Genomic DNA, 23,158 nt, shown 5'->3' with positions numbered 1-23,158 from the left:
ATGTGTGTATAACTGAAGTTTGCTTTTATCACTAAACTAAGGATACTTCATAATGGTCCAATCAAATACATAATCTAGTTGGTACCCTACAAGTATACAGAATAAGCCACATCAAAAATAGAGATGCAAGGAACATCAATTATACATTTCTCATGTTTAATCATACCCTCGCAGATAAATAGGTCACAGAAGAGTCTCTTCAAATAGGAGTAATATAGTTTATCTTCAAATCGTATTGATCTACAGTAATGAAAATATGTAGTAAACTCTGATGGATATGATTTACAGAGGACTTGTTTAGAAAATTTGACAAGTTATTTTCAAAGGCATAAAAAATAAATACATGAGCACATAACAAAGAGATTCCAGATCATCTCTTCTGCTTTGCTCTAGAAGGAAATGAAAAAAGTTACCCAAATTCATCTATCAAGGCATTCAGATTTGTGTATGAATAACTTGCAGCTAATTGGCTACAAGTTCAAGTATAGTGTTACAGGTTTTAAGGAGTTTTTAGATTTGTTAAAAGGCATTCAGATTTCTGCATTTTTAGCGATGGTAAAAGCTCTTCTTGCATCATTGTCTGAGCTGGTAGCATCTTAGATATATTTTTTATCCAAATAATGGTTGTGCTCATGTAAACCTCGCCATGGAAAAAGCCTCTGCACCAGATGAAATATTCAAATGGAATGATCAATATAATGAACTGTAACAGGTGACATGAATGTCGGACATGTAAGAAAATCTGCACTAACTTGTTCATGACAGCATCGAAGTCCTGGACACAAATTGCAACCAAATTGAAGAGCATCCCAAATATGTACAGCCAAAAATTCTGTGCATTGATATTTCTTGAAGGATTTTTCTTGATGATAACCTGGATTGTTCAAAATAAAGGAATATATTACATTCCTAAAAAATCATTAATATTTTGTATCAAATGTATTTTCCAAAAAAACAAGAATACAAATGATGAAAAGATTAGAAGTATAGAGTCACACACTTCAGTATATACTCCTGCAAAACCACTTAAAAGAGCCATCACCTGCAAAAAGGGGAAAAGGGCATTCAGGTAGTTGTTAAATACTTCCTCTACTATGTCCAGAAGACAGGATTGATTATTTTTCTGCTTCACTCACAATTGCCATCACCCAACCTCGAATAGGGGTCTGAAGAACATGGTCTGACCTAGAAAAGGACAAATAAGAAAGCAATGAGGGAGAGGGGGGCATTGAACAAACAAGAAAAAGAATGAGGGGTTAGGGGAAACATGTTTGGCTTACGAGGGACTGAGCTGAGCAGTAGTGCATCCAGCTCACTGAATTTGACTTAACATGCGTTAGTTCAACCATGCTAAAACAACAATGGAAAGCAGTTGTTGGGGAAGAAAATATTAAAAAACTGTAAGGAATGAAGTGGAAAACAATAGAGGTTTTGTTACGAACTTACGATGACCAAATAGGAGGGTAGCATGGTATTAGATTCAACAAATGTGTCAGTTTCAGATTTCAGAGTTAGTTGTTGCATAGTCCTTTAGGCAGCTAGTTACTTCAATAGAGTACGGATTCAAGCCTAAGGATGACTATTTATTTTACATATTGAACTTCAGCAGAACTCTTTCATCACAGAACTATAATTCATGTCTTCCATCTTTAGCATTCAGCTTTGCATCAAAGATTTCAAGTGAAAGTGAACCCAATGACATAGTGCATGCCACTTGTCAGCAAATAAAACTTATAATAGAACAAGCTCATTAGACTTACTTTTTCTTGAGAATTATACGGTACAGGACACCAGTGCTGATAATATTCAAGTTCTTCAGAATCTGGTAAGCTGGTGCATCCACATATTCAAAGATATAATACTGACAACCACAGAAGCCGGGAAACATGGTTATGTTTTGCTTGTTTTTGTTTTTTTAAAAAATCATACAACAGAATGAGTGGGCAACTGGACATACCTGCAATAAGTTCTTGACCAGGTAAAGCATTACAGGAATGGGGTAAACTCTAACTTCATCAAAAGATGTAATTAACCTGAAAACAACAAAACCAAATGTCTAGAAGGTGGAAGAAGACAACAAGCACCTAATATGTACTATCGACAAGCACAGTACAAGTGCAATCACCACCCATTATCTTCTGTAACACCTTGACTGTTCCATATCCTGGACAATGCTACAAGTGATAGTAGACATTTCAAAGTTTCCACCCAGACATTGAGAAAACATAATGCATAACCACATCATAATACTGAAAACTCCTGAAGGCACAATTTCTGAGAGAATCTAAGCATTTTGCTCACCGAAAATTTAGGAAGTGCCCACCAGAAGCCAGCTGCCATGCATCCTGATCTGGATGGCTTTAGGGTGCAGGACTGCCGACTCTAATGCTTAGCGACAAACAAATAAGGGCACATTGTCATGCATAGGCAACAACACAACAATTTAGAAGTTTTGAAGTTTCTTCTTTTCATCCTTTTCTTTTTCAAATGCTTCATATGATAAATGAACTATAGAGATCAGTGAACTATTTTTTGTGGTTTGTCATATATATCTTTATTTCTTATTTCCATCTTTTGTGTATTTGTGCATCAATTGATAAAGACAATTATATGAATCTGGTTACCAAAGCCTAATAAATAAATAAAGAATAAAGGGTCTAATTCAATCTAAAAAAGGAGACATAAGATATGTTTATTATAAAATATAATCACATGTCATCTAAAACCATAGGTTTATTGTTCTATTTAGCAAGGCCTCAATTTAGAGTTTGGCACAGACCCTGATTTATACAAGGACAACTCTGACAGTAATAAATATAAGAATTCAGACAACGATAAGATTCTTATGAATGGGCATAAGCTGGCTTTGTTCTTATGAATAGAACTATGCTTGATGCTAACCCCAGAAATGTGATGCAAGCCCACACGACGAAGGTGGTTGAGTAGCACTTCACCCCTATGCACACAATCATGGTGTCAACAATGCCAGTGCGGTTATCCACTACTGTCATCTTTTGGCCATTTGCGTCGTATACCATGGCAGCAATCTGCCCATAGAGGAGTGAGCCAAGCGGGATATTGGTGATAAGGATGTTGTGATTCACCCCAACGCTATTTGGTCCAAAGAGCTCGGAGGTCACTGACACTGCTGCAGCAAAGATGAACCCTGAGCTTAGGCCAATTAGTGTTGTTCCTGCTACCAGGGTGCTTCCATCTTGTTGGTTCCACATAAGGAAAAGGCCATTGGCATGGGGACCAATGCAGCAGCAAGCCACCCTGTGCGAGCAAGTGACACCTTCCTGTGTACAAATTATAGTTAGGAAGCATGAGATATGATGATATATATATATATATGTATGCGTATAAAGCAAAACAGATACCTGTGAAGGAGGTCAGGTAGTGTAGAGAGAAGACGGCCGAAGAAGGAGCAGGATGAGTAGACGACAAGGAGCATGGTGAGCTGTGACTGCTGGTGCAATGACTGAGCAATCTGACCCAAGTTGTTGTTGTATATCAGGCCAACAGTGGCTCCACAGAAGTAGGCTGTGTAGTAGAGCCAGAAGTCCACACACCGAATGAGCTTCTTTGCACTGTGTTCTTCACCGAGCGTCTCCAGGCGGCCCTTGACCTGCATCTGGTTCTCCTTTGGCTTTTGCATCATGGCATTGGACTCCATCTGATGACTGTTACTGATCAGGAGTGGCTTATGTGGGTCATCATATGCAGGGTCAGGGCCATCTGTGTCCACGTATGAGCAACTGGAGCAGGCAGGGATGATGAGAGGAAGGGCGAGGAGGACCATGGCACCTGTGAGGATGACCCACGCAGTAGAGCTGGTTGCGGTGAAAGATCCAAAGACCACCAGATATATGCCGGTGATGAATGCGAGGATGTAGAGGCCGAGAAGACACGGCCGTCATGCCCGTGCGCACTTTGGATGTGTCCCTCATTTTTGTGGCAGAGGAGGATCGCTGGGAGTGCAAGGACGGAGACGGCGAGAGGGAGGATTGCATTGAGGAGGAGGTAGACAGCTGGGGAGAAAGGGGAGAGTGCGTTCGCAAAGAGAGTGTAGAAGGGAGCGCTGAGCCCGTTGAAGCTTATCGAGAGGGAGAGGGCTAGGGAGCGGTTGCTCGCAGAGAAGCTGCGGATGCAGAGAACAAAGCAGACTGTGTTGAACCAGCAGATGCTGTACCCTGCTATCAAGCAGAACAAGAACACCTGCAGGGGCAACATGTGAATCAGAGGAGTTTGGTCAGACAATTAAGTTCGATATAAGTAAGTTGCATGTTGTTGTCTTGACAGTTAAACCTCTGTTGTCTTTTATTTTTTTTATCTTGACTTAAATCTGTTTGAGGATAGTGCTTGCAATCAGTTTGTCAAGAATAAAGACAGGTTGCTTGCTGCTAGAGGTTGTCTAATATGGAATGCATTGTACGTCTACAAGGCAGTGCTTCTTTCTTTTTCTTTTTCCTTTTTTTCTTTCAAGGTCTAATAAATGTTATTGAAAGGGATATATATAGTTTGATCATGCATCTGGGGATACGTAACGGCAGCGTGATGCTGTGACGTTAAACTATGTGATTCCAATTTGCGTGCTGTAATGTCATATATTTCTCCATGCTGCTTCTTGAAGGAAGGTGTCAAAAGAAGGCTAGTTTTGTAGTGGGTGTGGATGATGCAGCTGTGACTTGTGAGGCTGGAACGGCATGCCGTAGGCCGGTGAGGATGCCGATGTTGTGGTATCTAGCTGATTGTGATTGCGATGTTTGTTTGTCGTTGTGATGGCAGACTGGTATCTTTTGCTGCGATTGGAATAATATGTGGTCTCTGTTTTTAGGATTAATTGGGCACACCTACCAACGAACAAGATATTTGGTGTGCAGGTGGGTCACTCATCTAGCAGTCAAAAGCAGAGCAGAGGCAGACTGGTAGGAGGGAAGCAGATAACATTCAGTTCAGAGAAGGTGGTGGATGAATGTTCTTAATTTTTTGCTGGATACTCCGCTGATTTATTATAGTGTCCCCATCTCATGTCACGTCATTTAAGCTCGGTCCTTTGTTTGGATTTTTTTAAAGAAATTGTTTGGTGTCTGATTTTTTTTAAAAGATGATTTGAAACAATATTACTATACTATCAACGCCGAGGAGTACCTATGCTTCCCAGAGCACCTCTGCACCTGCTACTCATACGTCTACGACGTTGTCGGGCATGACGAGCAGCTCAGTGTAAGTACCCTTACTGCATCTACTGCATCATGGACAAGAAAATTTTATATATGCAATTTTTGGAAAGATCGAGATTAGATGGAGTAGCATTTGTCAGCTTTTAGCTCGTTGCTACTGAAATAGGAGCTGAATTTGGGCTATTATTTTTATGTTTACATTTGTAACCTATTTTGCAGTCTTGATTATGTCTATTTTATGTGTCGTCACAATTTACTATATCTTTTAAGATAACATCTAATTTTAATGATGTTAATAAAAGCATAGAAGCAGTTTACAAAACAAAAGAAAAATAAGGTGTGCACATGTTTTTTAGTGTGTGAGGGAAGACATATCTATGATCTTCTTGTGAACTTGATTATGTTAGTGTCATTTGAAACTGTTTTCAGAAACTACTCTACATAGAACACTTCTTATCTAGAACAGTTAGACAATATATCAGGCAGAGAAAACAGTTAGACAATATATCAGACAGAGAAAACAGTTTCTCTTGGACAAAATGAGCGCAGGTTCTATATATCTACAACACTGCTTGTCTAGAACAGTCAAATACCAAAAATACTGAAACCTTATTGAAACACCAAAATACTGAAATTGTAGCTGACCAACAGAAATTCATAGGAAAAGAACAATCTCACTACAGATGTCTGATAATCAAGGATTAGTGATGCAAATAGTGTATACAAGATCCGGACGTACCTGGCAGTAGTATGAAGAGATGCATTTGTTATGTAATGTTTCTTGACATTTTATAGGCGCGAATCTGTGTCTGTCGCATCCTACATGGAAGGTTTTTGATGGGGGCGAGGCCGGTCGGTGCCAAGGCGACTCACCTTCCCTTGAGAGCGCGGATCGAGAGCCGGTGCGTCGATTACGACTGGGATTGCGATGGAGTGGGATTGCAATGGAGTTCCTCGCGGCCGGTGCGTCGATTGCGGCTGGGATTGCTATGGAGTTCCTCGCGACTGGGATTGCGGGACACGGAGAGACAAGATCAGGATGAATGGTAAACAGGCTAGGGTGACTTACCAGCAGTCAACAGTCGAGGACGACAGGATGCAGCCTCATCGGAGTCGGATGACGAATCTGTGGCCTGACAGCGACACAATGAGACACATCAAGGGCGCGATGCGAGGCTAGAGAAGGGCATGGCGTGGATGGTAGGGACCTTTCAGCGAATCGGTTCAACAGAGCAGGAGGTGGTGGTGGTGGGCGGTGCGGATGCTGCCGTCGCGGTCGCAGAGAAAGTGGGAGAGGAGGACCTAGCAGCGATGGAGTGGGATTAGGGAAGGAGACGGGTGATGAAGGGTGCGAGTCAGAGGGCTTGCTCCTCCTTCTTAGGCTCCTCCTTGGTTGTGCCTCCGGCGCCTCCAGGCGTGCAGAGGGAGCCGCCAACAACCTCCCCCGCCTCGCAGCAAGAGCTTGCTCGTGGATGGGGCGGGTGCGTGCCCGGAGGGGGAGGTGGGGGCACAGTGCTGACTGTTGTCCTCTTGGGAGGTGGCCGGCACGGGTAGCAGCGTGGACGGCGGCATGACCGCGACCGGCTACAGCTTTGTCCGGGGGGCGTGCGCGGGCGAGGATGGCGCGGAGGGAGGCGCGATCGCGAGGGTCACGGAGGCGGCGGCGGAGCCACGGTGTGGGGCTTGAGGTGCTAGGGTTTCGTTGGATGAGTGGGGACGTTCGGAGGAGTGGGGCGGGGTCACAGAGCGAGATTGTCGGGGGCGGGGGACGCGGGGTCACTGAGGCAGGGCGTGCGCGGAGGGGCGTCGGGGCGGAGCCACGGTGAAGTGTGGACGCCCCCGTTACACCCTTATAGAGTAGTAAAGATTAAGGTATTTAAAATAGATTTAAGATCGGATACAAATAGTTAGAAACGAAATGGATAGAAATGGATACGGGACTGGATATTTATTCGGACAGATAAATGACGGATAGGGATATTATTTGGTCGGGTATCGGATAACTGTCGGATAATGCATTAAATGCTTATCATAAAATATTTTTGTTCGACCACGAAATTATAAATAAATTATCAAAACTAATAAACATTTTATAAAAAATAACCTCAAGTTCTCGTATAAAAATGGTAAAGTGAAGTATTGATTATGTTGAAACTTAGATATTTAGAGTGATTTCACGTGCAAGTCACGCAATAAGTGGTCATAAAATATAAAAATGTTGACATCTTGTGAATTTTATGGTCCCATTAATTTTTATGACTATATGTGGTCATATGTTGTACCTCCGTATAATTTCATAAATTTTTTAGGCTATTTATGCATTATTAATTTCTTTCTACATAAAATCATCAAAAATATAATTAAGTTCGTAAAATACACTAGTTTCGACCCAAATTACAAAAAAGTTATCAAAACTAATAAACATTATATTCGAATATAATCTCAAGTCCCCACATAAAAATGATAAGTGAAGTATTGATTATGTTAAAACTTCAACACATAGAGTGATTTTATGTGTAACTCACGCAATAAATACCCGAAAAAGCAGGTATTTGTATTATTCGTATCTGGTACCTGGTGGATATATCCGACCTGTTTTCACCACTAGCCAAGATTTCTCGGAGCCTCAGTTTGGACCTGTCTAGGTCTAACTAGATATGGACCTGTTTGCCATGGGCCTAGGATTTGGAGCTCTTGGGTCTAACTTCACCTGGAAAAAAACTTTGGACTTATTATTTTTTAGGGACGTGGGCTCAGTTTATTAGTTCGGATATTATTGTGATCCAGAAATAGGCACGCACATGTGAGGGTGATAATGTGCTCTAAATTTTATACTATAAAATTTAAGTATCGGGTCAGATTAGAATCAGGCTCTATTTCTAACTATTTTTGAACTATAATTTATTTAGAGCCCTAAAAATTGTGAAGAAAATTTGGATCGTGATACATTTTAACCCCTACACATCTAATAAATTTGTCGACCAGAAGACGGGGACGTGTGTGGTACTGTGGTTTCACGAGGAACATACGCAATCGTCGCTTTCTCAGGCACTAGTGGAAGTTGAGCCATGTAGTCTATTTTACACTATCTGCATTAGACAGTCTTAAAGGCTATTTGGAAGCACCTAGTTTCCAGTTTTTTTACAAACAAGTTTTTAAAAAACTGGAGTACTTTCAAACACACCAATTTATGATTCAGTTTCTAGAAACTAGATTTTCAATCTCTAAGAAACTAAGAAGATATTCATCCCTAGCTAAAACTCATTTTTGTCTAGCAAATTAGATATTCTCCTTAGTTGGTTTGGTTGAAATTACGGTGATTGTCACCACTCTCATGCCTATGCATGTGATCCACTTAATGCCTGCTCTGTCTAATTTAAATGTTTAGTTATTATTTGAAAATTTCAAATTTAACAATATGACTTTAATCTATATTTAAAATTAGTAGCAAATTAAAAATAGAAGGGAATAATTGAATCAATTACTTTTAAATAGAGTAAGGGTAGACTTGACTTTGTGTATTGAAAAAACTAAAAACTGTTTTCAAGAAATTGTGTTCCAAACATGCACACCTAGTTTTTTCTTCATAAAACCAATTTCTACAAACTAGGGAGAGAAACCAGTTTTTTTTAAAACTATGGTGCTTGTAACCAGGCCTACGCTAAACTACACCATACAAGAGACAGATCGACTAACATACAACTCTCTCAATATACAATATATTATGGTGGACTAATCTATACTACTATATTAAGGCTGCAAGGGGGTAGCCTGCCTCCCCTGGTTCTGCCTTCGGTGAATCTGCACCGTCTGCTCGCTTCTGTGAATCTACACCGTCCGCCCGCCCACGCCCACGTTCGTCCCCCCGCCTCCCCCCTCCACGCGAGCCGCCGACGGCCCTCACCAATTGTGTCTCCCCCCATCGTTCCTCCGTCTGCAGCCTCCCGGGCGCGCCGCTCAAGGGCCCATCTGCATGCCTTCTTCGACACTGTGGTGCTCAGATATCCTCTCCACCACCGACGACGACCACCACCATGGCAGTCGCCTTCCTTGTGCACCTCTCTCGCCACGCCACCACCACCCCTACCTCCGCAGCGCGCGGCCTCCCTCCGGTGCCTCCTCATAGCCCCCTCCACCAGCATCATCCTCCCGTCCCCATCTGCTCCACCCACCAAAGAAGAGCATCTGGATCTCTTCTTTTTCGAATCCACAAAATGGTTGTTCAGCTACTGCTATATTGCTGACCAGATTGATTTACAAATTCAGTTTGAGGTACCTTCGTTAGAGTGCATGCTTACTCAAGGTTGTTGTGTTTCTTTGTTTCTATGACTTGGATAGAATATGGTTACTTCTTTCTGGTGTGATATATTATGCAATGCATGACCACTGAATGTCTTAGGTTTGCCTCATGTCCTCTACATAGAACACGAGACTGTTGTTTTCCTTTTTTGCTATTGACCAAGAAGAGATCCAGATGTTGTGATATTCACAGAGGTAACTGCATGCGGAGTAACTAATATTGGCTTTTATTTATCATTTAGTACCAAATTGTTGACCTCCAACTGTATACATTTTGTTAGCTATTTATGTTTGCATTTTAGTTGGTGATATGGGTTAATAAGCTGATCAGATCCCTCCCTCTGTTTGCCATTATTATACTTTCATATAATGCATAGTACTACATGTTTTCTTTGACCTTCATTTGATTACTGACCATTGTGTTATAAAGCTACTTCTAACTTGTGTGCCAAATTACATGTTACGACTATTCATTCGATTATCTGGCCATGGTGGATTACCCACTTCCATCAGAATTTCACATGCCTTTGTCAGCCAATCCTATTAAAGAAGTTAGTCCTTAAACATCAATTTCCATGCATCATGTCGCTCTGTATATCATGTCTTGCTAAGTTTAAGCATTTGTGAATCATGTCGCTATGTATATCATGGCTAGGTGGTAATTGCCCATATGTTTACATGAGCAGTGCGTACAACACATATGCGCAGATTGTAAATCAATGGCATAATGTTAGTTGTGACATAAGATGAGCAACACTAACTCCTTTGTTTGGCCATTGGTCGATGTTCAAATATATTTGTATTTGACAAAGGAAATTATTATATGGTGAAAGTTGTGCTGACCTTTTTTTAGTTATAGCAAAAGCTTCTTCTGAAGGGTACAACTGTGACTAAATATTTCATTTTTGGTGAAAATTGTTATATGGCTTGATTATCTGAATGGGAAATACATTAGTTGAAACTGAAAAACAAAATCGAGTATACACAGTAACATCCATATTTTTTTGGGATGCAGATTGGGCCACTAAATTCATTGTGTTTTGGACTTTCTTTTAGATATTTTATTTCTTGCTTTTCTGGAACTAAATTGTGTACGACAAACTGTATATATTAATAAAAGGACTTCTCTTATTTCATTTATGCATTGTCCTTACCCCGGTACCACACATGAAACTGAACGTAGGACGGTAGGAGTATATTTGTTATGTAGACCAAATGGCTAAAACCATCCAATATTTTCATAAACTGAAAATGCAGAGAAAGCAACAAAGTTGTATCAATACAGCCATATAGGCTTAGTAGGAGCTTCTAATATCTAGCACTAATAATATGTAGAATGACATATGACTGAACAAACAATATGAGGACTGGTAACAATATTGATTTCGCTAATAGGGCTTAGATTGGATACTATGATTTGTTCCCATGTGATTTTTCCAGTCCTCTGTAGGGCTTGAAGATCATCCTTTGGCTCATTTATGATATATTGGCCCATGGTCTACGTGTTAAGCCGCCTTTGTTTTACCACCTCAATATATTGTTTCCTTGGTTTTGTATTTTTTAATTTAAAATCACCTACCCTGGTGCCTTGTCGGGGAGTGGCCAGCGACCGCTCCACATGACCACATCGACTGAGGACATGAGGGAGGCACCGGTAGTCACAGAGGTGTTGTACACGTGGACAAACATCGGCAAGGGGTGGCAGTCGCGCTGGTTCGCGATCCATGGCAGAGTGCTCTCCTACTCGAAGATCCTGCCTCCAAGGACGCTGCCGCGGGGAGGACCTGGGCGCGGATCTTGAACTAAAACTATAGGATGCCTATGTAAGTTATACTTTCTCTCACATTTACATCAAAACTTATTTTCCAATAATCAGCAGACCTTGACATGTTTCTATATACTTTCTCTCACATTGACAAGTTTTTTAGATTCAGTGCAGGCCACCTTTATTTGCTTAATGAGTCGTCGATCTTGACACGTTTTTTCAGATTCATCGTAGTTTTTATGCATTCTTTATATGTTTTTGTCCTTTTCAGATTCAGTACAAGTAAGCTTTTTTTGCTTGGACAGTCTATTTCTCTTTGCTTGGACAATTTCTTTTAGATTCAGGTAGGCCACCTTTCTTTGCTTAGTGTGTGGTCGATTTTGACATGTTTTCAGATTAATCATAGTTTTTATTCATTCTTGGCATGCTTTTGTCTCTTTTTTCAGATTAGTCTTTATTCATTCTTGACATGTTTTTGACTTTTTTCAGATTCAGTACATGTAAGCTTTCTTTGCTTGGACGATCTATTTCTCTTTGCTTGGATAGTTTTTTAGATTCAAGTGACTTGGTGCGGTTCATTTTGTTCTTAGTATGTTCAGATGTTCTTGATTCTGAACTTTCCATGGTGCTATTCGTAGAAATCCTGGATTAAACACCATGATGGTGAATTTCTCGGGGGGGGGATCAATTGGACCACCTGATTTTCTCTTCTTTGATATCAAGTTTTACCATGGAAAAAGTTCAAATATTTTTTATTCTTGTGCAAAGAGTTGTTGTGACAAAGTGCTCTATTAGTATTAGACTATTAGTACAACATAGACATCTTTTGCTCCTCCCCTGTTCTCCAAGCTCCAAAGCTCAAAATTCTGCTAGCCAGCTAGGAAAAGTTTAGGAGTGTCGTCCAAGTAACTTAAGCATCATTTCCTACTCCTCGGAGGCGTGGAGTCTCCAGAATAGTGTCCCATTTCTATCTAATTGTTCAGTGAAGTTGCTTCTGATAAGTGTTAACAACAAAAAAGTACTCTTGTGGTTGTAGGTGCAAGACTCGAACGTCGCGCTCTACAGCCGGCAGAAGTCTGCGGAGGTGAAGTTGTACGAGACTCGGATGATGCCCACCATGTGGTCGTTCAAAACCCCTCAAGGTAATAAGTTTTGATTCTCGATGATTTAGCTGCTAAAACTTGAGAGTCACTTGCAGATCTCATAGTTGTTGAAATCTAATGTTATATTGTAGCAAAAATTGAAGCCATGATCTCATGCTTTGGTTAAGATTAGCTCTATCTTTTCGCTTTCTATCCAGGGAGCCAACATTTTTACCTTACTCAGTTATATTCATATATTTAAATCATATGTTTATGTACGGGGATCTAAAAATTATCACATGTCAAAATCGAGACTTATACATATAAATTATCACATTATATTGTCATGATGCAATTGATATAGCATTATTAAAATCATAAATAGAAGTTTGCATGGTACCGATGGTTGCAATGTAGTGGTGAAATAGCTAGATTAAAATAACAAAATTTATGTATGGCTAGCTAGGATTTATAAAATCTTTTTCTTATAACACACTTTTGTATACAAATTATCATGGTATTATATGTTCCAGTTGCAACGCACGAGCACTTACCTAAAATTTTTTAGATCATAAATAACAAAAGTTTGCATGGTACCGATGGTTGTACATTAACATTTTATCGAATCTGTGTGTCATTGCAACACACAGTCATTGTACTATATTTTTTAGGTATGTAACTAACAAAAGTATAGAATAACAATAATTATTTTTGCACATCAATGTATTTTTATCATAGTGCTTTTACATCTCATTGAATCTTACCAGTACATGCTGACTCCGTAGCAACGCACGGGCATACACCTAGTGCATGTTGAAGGCTAGAGCACCAAGTATAGACTGTTAGAATCATATAGGGTGTGTTTGGTTTAGCTTTCTGAACCCGATTCGCTGCCAAAAATATGAAATCTCAACCAAATGGCTACAACAACAGAATAGATTTATGTAAATCTATATATTTCTCTAGTTCAATTCAGAATTACATTCTAACCCAAAATTTCTAGATTTTTGTCATCCATGTTAGAAGCTATCATGCTCTTATAGAATCTATAGTTGATAGTTGTTTCAATTAAATAAATTTTAGTTTTTTACAATTGTCAACTCATAGCTAGAATCAAATTTTTAAAAATTCTACAGCTGAACCAAATAGACTCATATTTGTGTGGGTTTGTCATGTGCCGAATTAAAGTTGCAAACGTCCGGCTATTACTGAATACTCCCTCAGTCCCAATCTATAATTCATTTAACTTTTCATACCAAGTTTGAACGGATCGTCTTATTCAAAAAAAATTTGTAAAAAATGAAAAAAAATCAAAGCCAAGTTATTATACGCTAAACGATATTACTTTAAACATTAATAATAATTATGATTTTTTTAATTAGACGAACTGGTTAAACTTCAGGGGAAAAGCCAAACGAATTATAAATTGAAATGGAGGGAATACACCACACACATAGCCACAACTAAACGCAAATTAATAAACCAATACTACACCACACCTTTTAGCACCACCTCATAGTAAACCAAAGTTATTTATCATGCCCATTACCCACATGTTTAGGTAATCAGAAGATTGAACTTCATTTTACAATGAAGACTACTCAATATTGTTTGTGCTAAAGACACAATTTATAAATTCAATTATAAATAGTAATTGGCTCCTCTATGACCATTGAAATATTTCTTGTGTTTCTAATAATAGATTCTCATCTTAAGAATGTGTCTTCAAATAAATCAAAATGGTATACTGGCCCATTTTTAAGTCTTCTCACATAAGTCACATTTATTGCACCCCTTCCCATCTCTCAACCTAGTGTTGAGTTTGTTCAGTTGGATGAATGTAGTAAATGCTATAATTGATGTGTTACTAGAACAATCACCAGTCAGTGTGTAGCTACTCTAGTTAACGATGAATAATATGGTGTTTTCTTTGTCATACTAATTGTTGAAGATTGTTTGATAGTATTTGTATAAGATACAAGGGACATGCGGTTTATACATATTCAGGCTCTTAGTGTGAGATAATATCCTACGTCGTAGGTGTGGTGGATCTATTGTTGTATGTTTTGATGATCAGCAAGTTCCCTCACCCTCTTTTTATATCCTAAAGAGGGGCAATTATCCAGGCTCTTAGTGTGAGATAATATCCTATGTCGTAGGTGTGGTGGATCTATGGTTGTATGTTTTGATGATCAGCGAGTTCCCTCGCCCTCTTTTTATATCCTAAAGAGGGGCAATGGTTACATGGTAGGCACAGAGTCGGTTACCAAGTTTATGATGAAACTAGATTGGTACCGAGTTGTATACAGTTCCAACTCTATGTTTACATGCTTATCTCTTACTATATTGGGATCTTTGTCATATATGCACTTCTAGAACCCTTCTGACTATAGACTTCCTCCTGATAGTATTGTTGAGCCCTTTGGCTTGTATAGAGCTCATGAGCCCTTCCATATAGGCTCTGCTTCATTAAGCTTGATTTGGATATTCATGGTACATATTATTAACAAGAGCCCCCTCGTTTTATTTGGTTGAGTTCTTGATTCAAGCAAATGATACTTTTCTTATAGAATGCCTTGAGTTATCATGTCTCTATCGATCTGCCTTTGGTCGAGACTCTCTCATTCATGCAACTCTCGAGTCTATAGACTCGGATCAAAGATTAGGAATCATTCTGTAATCATGCGTCGCTTTAACTTCCTCAGTCTTTTATAAAAGGAAATCACATGGTGTTTCAGGTTCCATGAGTCAACAACTTTCATTCTCCACTTCCAAACACTCCTCCATGGGTGACCCTTTGTCTTGATGAGAGAACATTTGTCCTACGCCATAAGAAAATCGGTATTTTTTTAATGTTGAAACCGTAAAAAAGCCTTTCCCATAAAAATTAACGCCTTCCAACAATTTATGGTACAAGTCATTAAAAATAATCTGCCAAGAATTTCGATGGTCGGACCACTTCCACACTAGAAAATACTAATATCTAACGATGTGTAACTGTTGATGGCCATTATTTCATCATCTTTGGCCTTAAACTATCCTAAGTATGAGAAAATCTTTATGGCGTAGTGAATAAAAGTAATAATAATGAGTTCAACAAGTAGTGTTGAGATATTTGGATGCATGTGACAAAATATGACGAAAACATACAACATGGGGCACCTCTGGACAAAGACATGAGCCGAGGGGGTCGACCGTCCATCCCCTAGCCACCCCAGTCTTTAGGGTGGACAACTGGCCACATCCCTGCCCCTCCTCTTTGGTCCTACACTCGAGCACAACTTCATGCAACACAAGTTGACACGTTCAAAAGTTGACACATCATCCATCCATGGGCTTTGAATCCAAGGGTGAAGGAAATACAAATCAAATCAAGTTGGGGAAGCCTCCAACTGTCAACCAATGTATAGGAGATTTCTACACCGTATGATGCATGATGGTCGCTAGAGAAGGGTCGTCCGACCTCCTACCTAGTAGGCCGACCACGTGGTGAGCCGGACGGCCTGCCACATCTATCACTCCATGCACCCGACTTACCTATCTCCATCGCCTTGTACCATTATATACTCTAAACACTAGCTACAACCTCATTGTTTATGTTTTTCCTATATCTTCTAAAGACATCTTTTGTTTTTGTTTCATATGTTGCTTCTAAAGGCATCTTTCTGAAGTTTCTTTCATTTTGAAATCCTATGCATTTTCAAGTGTTAGGCTGAATCCAACCATTTCCCCTTCCAAATCCCCCTATTCATACTTTCTATTCATATTTAAATGCCTCTCTTTCCCTTATTTCATCTCCTCTCCAAGCATTTCCTGTTCAACTAACCATATACACTTTAACTGAGCTATTTGACTTTTCTACATTAGTTTTTAGAGTTTTAAAAAAATACTGCAATATTTGTAGTATCGTAATGCACATTGTCTAGCAAACTTAAAAATGATTAATTTTACAATTAAAAGCACTGATTAACGAAAGGAGAAGATTATAGTTCCCCGTGTAGAGGGGTTTTGTTTCTCTCTCCTATAAGTGACTGGGAAGGGTGATCAATAATACATGAAATATTAAGGAGGGGAGGGGGAACGGTTGGAGTGCATCTTAGACCGTCTTTAGCAACCCACCCATATAGTCATCGAAAACACTGTTCTGCACGGTAGACTGCACTGTTCACAGAGTGAAATTTGAATATGGGGATGGAGATGGATAAGCTGCTCGAGATAGCCTTAGGGCATTCCGTTCTTGTATTTCTCCTATTTTTGTGTTTTGGACATCTTTATTTCGATTCTTGCTAATGAATCTCACTCCTCCATGTAACTTGTTCGGTTACGCCAATCCAGAAGGTGATTGGAGGGGACTGTAATAGAACAAGCCCTAAGAAAGATGAACACATTCCAACATCGTGGTTGAATCTACTCCCTTAAAAGACAACCAGTTCTCAAGCGCTCTCCGTGATTCTAGGTCTTCTACCGCCGCTGTGATCGGCGCGTGGGGCGTGGTGCTATGAACCCCGAAACTTTTCTTCATTTCAATGGAAATCTGTGAGCGTTGCGTCCGTATTCCTCTCATCGCGCCACATTCGTCTCCTCCACGGCTGGCCCTGGCTCCCCCTCCTCCTCCTCGTGCTTCTTTAGCGACTTCCACTGTGCGCCGCATTCACCTCCTCCTCCATGGCCGACCCCATGCCCCTCCTCCTCATGATTTTTCTGAAGAAATTTGAATTTATGCATTATGAAAACTAGGTTTTGTCCAAATGTCATCATGTAAACGCGCTTCACTGGTCCACCATTCTCAAACATTGTCTTACAGATAAAATGCCATTTAGGGGATTATATGAAACATAAACTTATTTTACTATACTATCAGCACTAGATCGGACGACCTCCACCGGACGCTTTGCCCCTGACCAAAATCATCGCTCAACTGTAGGTCTGCCCATTCCAGTTTCTAGGAATTAAGCTATTTTATTCTGTGTTTGGCGAGCAGAACGAAATCGCTCCATTTTTTGTTTGGTTGAAGAGTATAATAGAGTGGAGCCGCTCCGTTCGTTGTTTGGTTGGAGAGCCATATGAGTGTGGAGTGGAGGAGAGGGAGGAGAGCGCTCTCGTCCGTGAGAGCGCTCGCATCCGGTCGTTTTGGTGGAGCGAAAGCATCCTAAATATTTGCTATATATAGATTACAGGAGCCACTCCGCTCTCCTCTGTTGGAAACCAAACATAAAAAGATAAGAATGGAGCCATTTTATTCCTCTTCGCTCCTCAACCAAACGCACCCTAACTTAGGCCCTGTTTGTTTCAGGTTATAATCTCTCCAGATTATATAATCCAGCGCAAATAATCCAATAGGTAAACAAACAACTAGATTATGAGTTCAGATTATCTATACTACTTATTAAGAACGTAAGAGTAGTCTGCCTCCTTTACGTTCTGCCGTTCTGCCGTTCTGTCGTCCCTCAATCTCCACCGTCCATCCCACATCCATATTTTTCGTGTGTCGTCCGTCAGTCGTCCTGCGTGCGTCGCCTCCCATCTGCCCCTTCCCCGTCCGCGCGAGCAACCTAGCTCTCTCTGCCCCCTCCCATTCACAGTTCTACTCCACGCGTTGGCAACCGCTCCTCGGTCCCGCTCGACTCGCTCCTACACCTCACCGCGCCCACCCCCTCGCCGCGGCGGTCGCACCAGACACCGACGCCGCCGCACTCCTTCCTCTCCCCCACCGTGCAGGCGCTGGTGCTCGCCATCTCCTCGCACCCGCTCCCCACGCTCGCGACCTTCCTGGCCTCCCGCCGCGACGAGCTCCTCCACGCCATGGGCGAGTCCAACCTCGAGGTTGCTCCATGTACCAGCGACCAGATCCCACGCTTGGCGAGGTGAACTTGCTGGGGACGGGGTCTAAGCCTTGGCCTCGACCCGGATCTCCCCCATCCTCTCCCCCAACTCTGGTGAGGAGGACTCTCGCCCGTGGTTGCCGGCTCCCCGTACAAGGCAGTTGGTATTCCTCTCGCATTCTCTGTGAAGCTAACAAGGTGGGCGGCGATAGGCACTTCTCCGGTGTAGGCAAGGCTGGATCCAAGGGTGGTGCTCGAGGACGAAGGGTATGTGAAGGTGGTGTCACTACTGTGAAGTCCGTACCGGAGCACAGAGCTAGCGTTGGCCATCGTCGTCGCCTTGTGCTGCAGGTTCATTCACAACCGCATAAGAAGCCTCGCTTCGTGGAAAGGTAGCTCCAGTTCTTCTTGTCTGCTCAACCTTGTTAGATCTGTGATTGCCTTGCAAAGAGGAGGCACAATGGTAACGACTTAGCAGAATAGCCGATTGGTTAGGGATAGTTAGCTCCTGATTCATTTTGTTTTCGACCATGAAATCTCAGATACCCTTGTGGACACTATTTGTATTGCATAGTTTTAATTCGGTAGAACATTATAACATCAGAAGTTGACCACGCAATGCAGTTCTTTAAACATATTTTTAGTAGCAAAATTTGAGGGACTGGTAGGGCTTGTTAGGTAAAAAAGCCATAATAATACCAGCAAACCTCTATCAGTTATAGTACCTGTCGGAAGGTTGCCGGGGCGCCGTTGCAGCATGACTTCCAGAAGCACCAGCGCCACGCTGGCCAAGATCTCGTCGACCACACACACCGCTGTTGATGCAGTCTGGAGAGGCTCCTTGCATATTTGACTGACTGTGATTATGGTATGGAGGTTTGGTTGCTTTGGAGAGGAAGCAAAAGGCATCGATGCATTGAAAAGGTCTTTTGTTTCCCTTCTTATGCCATCTTATTTTATTTTATTTTATTTGAATACTCAATTAAATTGGACATGTCTACGGACATCTGTTTCAGAGCCCTGTACTAAAATAGCTCCACGCCTCCACTATTTGTTTGCATGAATTTAAAATGTGCGTTACTTGGTTTACGGAGAATTTTAACCTGTTTTTAATTGAACATGCCATTTGACTTACTATTTAGCTTTACATTTGAATGCTCCTCTTATTCTAGGATACTTTTAAGTGTTTCATCAACGATGTCTGAATATTTTGTTGTCAAATTATTGTAGGACTATTTGGATGCCAAATTCAAGGAAATAGGGCACAACAACATGTACTCCCCTCATGCTACCCCCAACTCATTGTTCTCCTTTATGTCACAAGTATGGGGCACTTTAAACCATACATGTTCTTGTGCTGACCTTCCTTTCTTTTTATACTTACTGAAGATCACTTTAATGTATATGTAGATTAAAAAGTTCATGAACACCCTGCGACAGTACCAGACCACAGCCATTATGAACCTTTAGGTTGTCCCAATTTATCCTTTCTACTCTTATACGAAAGCTTGTGATGGCCAACATAATTGATATGAGATGTTCATTTAGAATGAATGGTTAGTCGAATGATTGTGCTTAAACCTCATGTTTTTAGGAGACGAACGACGATCGAGAGGCTGTTCTACAAGCTTATAATTGATAATGTGGCGGAGCTGCTTCATTTTGTCTACACAACAACTGTAGGTGAGGCCTGCCAGAAATATGGGTCCATCTTTGGACGACCACAGGGTTTGTATGTCAGCCTGAAGGACAAGTATGTGTGCCTATATTTGCTTCAACTTTACAAAAATATATAGCTGTATACCATCTACCTGTTTGACCTGGACTGACCTCGAGGTGCATTCTAGGGGGAAGGTCCTAGAAGTTCTAAGGAACTGGCCACATAGGAACATTCAAGTTATCTGTGTTACTGATGGTGAGCAAATCTTGGGACTTGGAGATTTGGGTTGGCAGTTATGATTGTTTCATTAGTAACTTATTACTTGATGACCTTTGCTTATATTATACAGAATCCTTCTATAGGGAATGGGAATTCATGTAGGCAAACTTTCTCTATATAGTGCTCTTGGAGGATTTGATCCATCAGTTCTAAGCGTTCATATATTTTATCTACTCTTTTTTGGTTGCATCTCTTAAAATGGTCATGTATGTTTGGTACCAACAAACAATTGAATTATCTCAAGTGGCGAGTTCTAAATTACGTTGCAGTGTTTTCCTATCACAATTGATGTTGGCACAAATAATGAGAAACTGCTTAATGATGAGTTCTACATTGGACTTCGGAAAAAACGTGTGACTGTCGAGGTATGTAACTGTGTCGAGATTGCTAGGAGTTAGAAATTTACAAAATAAGTGACGCTTCAGATCTTATCTATGCATTTTCCTTAATGGCAGGAGTATGATGAGCTTATTGAAGAGTTCATGGCTGCTGTTAAGAAATTCTATGGTGAGAAAGTCCTCATTCAAGTGAGTTAGACTCAACACTGTACTTTTGCTATGGCAGAACAATTTACTCTTTATCCTAAAATGTAGCACTCTAAATTTTGGACAGTTTGAGTACTTTACCAATCATAATGCCTTTGATCTGCTTGAAAATATAACAAGAGCCATCTTGTTTTCAATGATGATATTCAGGTAAATAGAACCGTCTGTGGTGTTTTTATTTTTGCTGCTACCATGGTGCAACCTTAATTAATTGAGATTATCATCCTTTAGTTTATTACCTTCTGAATTGTACCGATTTGGAAATATGAATGTTTGCAGGGCCAACATCAGTTCACTATTTGTGAATCTTGCTTTTGTCAGTTGCAAATCAGCTTGTACTTGTAGCAGCAACTGGATAGGGTCCTGCAATGCTCACTCCACGGGGTGCGGGCTCGTCGTCTACCATTGTTGCCTCTCTGTGCTGGTTCCTACCAACGTAAGCGCCTCAGCCTCTACTCACTAACACTGACCGTCCAATTGATATCATCCCTTTGTTCCATTCCATGCCTGCATCTGCGCATAGTGGCAGTTGAATGTATCAATGCTAGACTCTCGAAACTAAGAAATGAGGGGACACATGATTAAGAATGAGATCTGCCTCAGTTTTTTCCATTTAGAACAGTAGAAATGATTTATTTTGTTTTTGTTTATTAGTACTAGCAGACAAAATGATATTTTGAACTTGCTTGCTTTTACTTGCTCCATGCCTCCATTGCCTCATTTTATCTATTTCTGACTTCTCTTACTTTTTCTCCAGAGTTAGTTATAACAATCTGGGCGGCTTTGCAACTATCAACCACCTTCACTTCTAGGTTATAACACGTCTTTCAGTAATGCGTTGATTCCAAGCTCTTGCTGAGATTATTGTTTTGCTTTCCTATTGTGAAACATGAAAGGTGGTCCGACTCCTAGGTATGATCATTCAGCTGTTGTTTACGCTGACTGATATCTTCTAATCTTTGGTGGCTCTTCTCACTCTACCTTCTCTTTGTTATCTATCACGGTTGAATCTGGTACATTCTGTTTTTTTAATAATAAGAATGTACAATTAACCACTTGAGGAACATTGGAGAAAGTAAAGTTCTTTTGATGATTTTTTCTAGGTTGATGTTTCAGATAAGTGCAATAATGTAATGTCTCCCAGTATGTGTAACAAGTCAACAAGTGAGCCTTTTCTTGAAAAAAGAATCCTTTGTAATTTTTCCTTTCTCATGCACTTTTGCAAATACTGTTGTCATATGAATTCGTATCTTAGTTGTCATGGCATGTATTGATTATATGTTTACACTTCTATTAATTTGTGTTTTCTAATATATACTAATGATCCTTGTGACGGAACCTCCCAAGTAATTAGGCCCACCTACAGTTGTCCTTGTCCAACGGACCTCAGATAACCCTGTAGGTGCCCCTGAATCACTTGACAAGTTCGGTATCTGCTTTTCTCACCTTTCCCAAGAGCGTTTCACCCGTCACGCAGACATTACAAGCATCGGAGTTATGAGAATGCGGAAGCAATTACATAAACTTACCTTTATTTTAAAGTAAGATAAAGTTGAATATGTACAGACCAGATTATATCCTAGGAGTGCAGAGTAATATTATTACATACCAAGGGAGGCAAAAACTCGTCCCGATAAGTTTTACATAAAAGTTCTAAATGGAGGATCCTTTCCTCCCGCATTTCATTCCTGGCGTTCTTCCTTTGGTACCACCTTAGAATAGAAGCAACAAAAGTTTGTCGCTTCCTCACCTAAAAACAACGGGGAATAAAACCCTGAGTATGGAATTACTCAGCAAGTCTTACCCGACTAAAGAAAAGACTCTCAAGGGTATGCTGGTTATAGGGGAGTCAAGGTAAGGCTTCTCAATAATCAAAGACTCTGTTTTGCAGAAATGCTTACTAAAAGTGGATCCTTAAAAATCCAGTTTTATTTGTCAAGTTAAGTAAAATTACCTGCAACTAGAGTTCTTTCTACCCTAGTTCAATCACTTGACCTGCACTAGCCAATTTCTTAACAAACCTTTCATCTTTACTGGAGTTCTACGTATAGGGCAGTGACCAAGTCTTCATGACCGCGAAGGTACGGCGATCCGAATCGATTATACTCAGCTGAGGATCTCCAATCACATGACATATGTAGCACTTAACCCTTGCATATGTCAACCCTCCACCGGGGTTCTTAAGACCAGATCAGGTTCACGCGAACCGAGAGCACAGATACACCACCGTCCAGCCTCTTGCCACGGAGGGTACACGCTACTCTCGCCACCGCTCCACACCCATTCCGTGTTATCTTATTCTGGCCTTAGTCTGCACGAGGCAAGGCTTACCCATGACGAGGCATGTGACCAGTTAAAGGGTCCTCGGTCATCAAGCCTACATCGACACGGTCCTTAATCGACTCAGACGGAGACACTACACCGAGACTCCTTTCTCGTGCAAGTCACCCGCCCGGTCTCAGCTTAATCATTTCAAACCCAAAGTTTGGTACCTGGCAGAGGTACATCTTTTCCGATGTTGAA

General features: G+C 40.8%; 1 long non-coding RNA gene and 2 pseudogenes across 1 annotated transcript; 2 read left to right on the top strand and 1 right to left on the bottom strand.

The window, feature by feature from the left end:
• Nucleotides 1-238: 238 nt before the first annotated feature.
• LOC103652184 (protein NUCLEAR FUSION DEFECTIVE 4-like) lies at nucleotides 239-4,233 on the bottom strand (annotated as a pseudogene).
• A 15,155-nt stretch (nucleotides 4,234-19,388) lies between these two features.
• On the top strand, nucleotides 19,389-20,123 carry LOC103650555 (uncharacterized). Its single transcript, XR_002268405.1, has 4 exons — nucleotides 19,389-19,474; nucleotides 19,562-19,621; nucleotides 19,746-19,904; nucleotides 19,999-20,123. It is a non-coding gene; the product is annotated as an uncharacterized lncRNA (long non-coding RNA).
• Nucleotides 20,124-20,353: 230 nt separating this feature from the next.
• LOC103652183 (NADP-dependent malic enzyme, chloroplastic-like) lies at nucleotides 20,354-21,398 on the top strand (annotated as a pseudogene).
• The last annotated feature ends 1,760 nt before the right edge of the window (nucleotides 21,399-23,158 follow it).

Source organism: Zea mays, chromosome 3, assembly GCF_902167145.1.
Source record: "Zea mays cultivar B73 chromosome 3, Zm-B73-REFERENCE-NAM-5.0, whole genome shotgun sequence".
In the NCBI taxonomy this organism is placed as follows: Eukaryota; Viridiplantae; Streptophyta; class Magnoliopsida; order Poales; family Poaceae; genus Zea; species Zea mays.
This window is presented reverse-complemented; position numbering and strand designations above follow the sequence as displayed.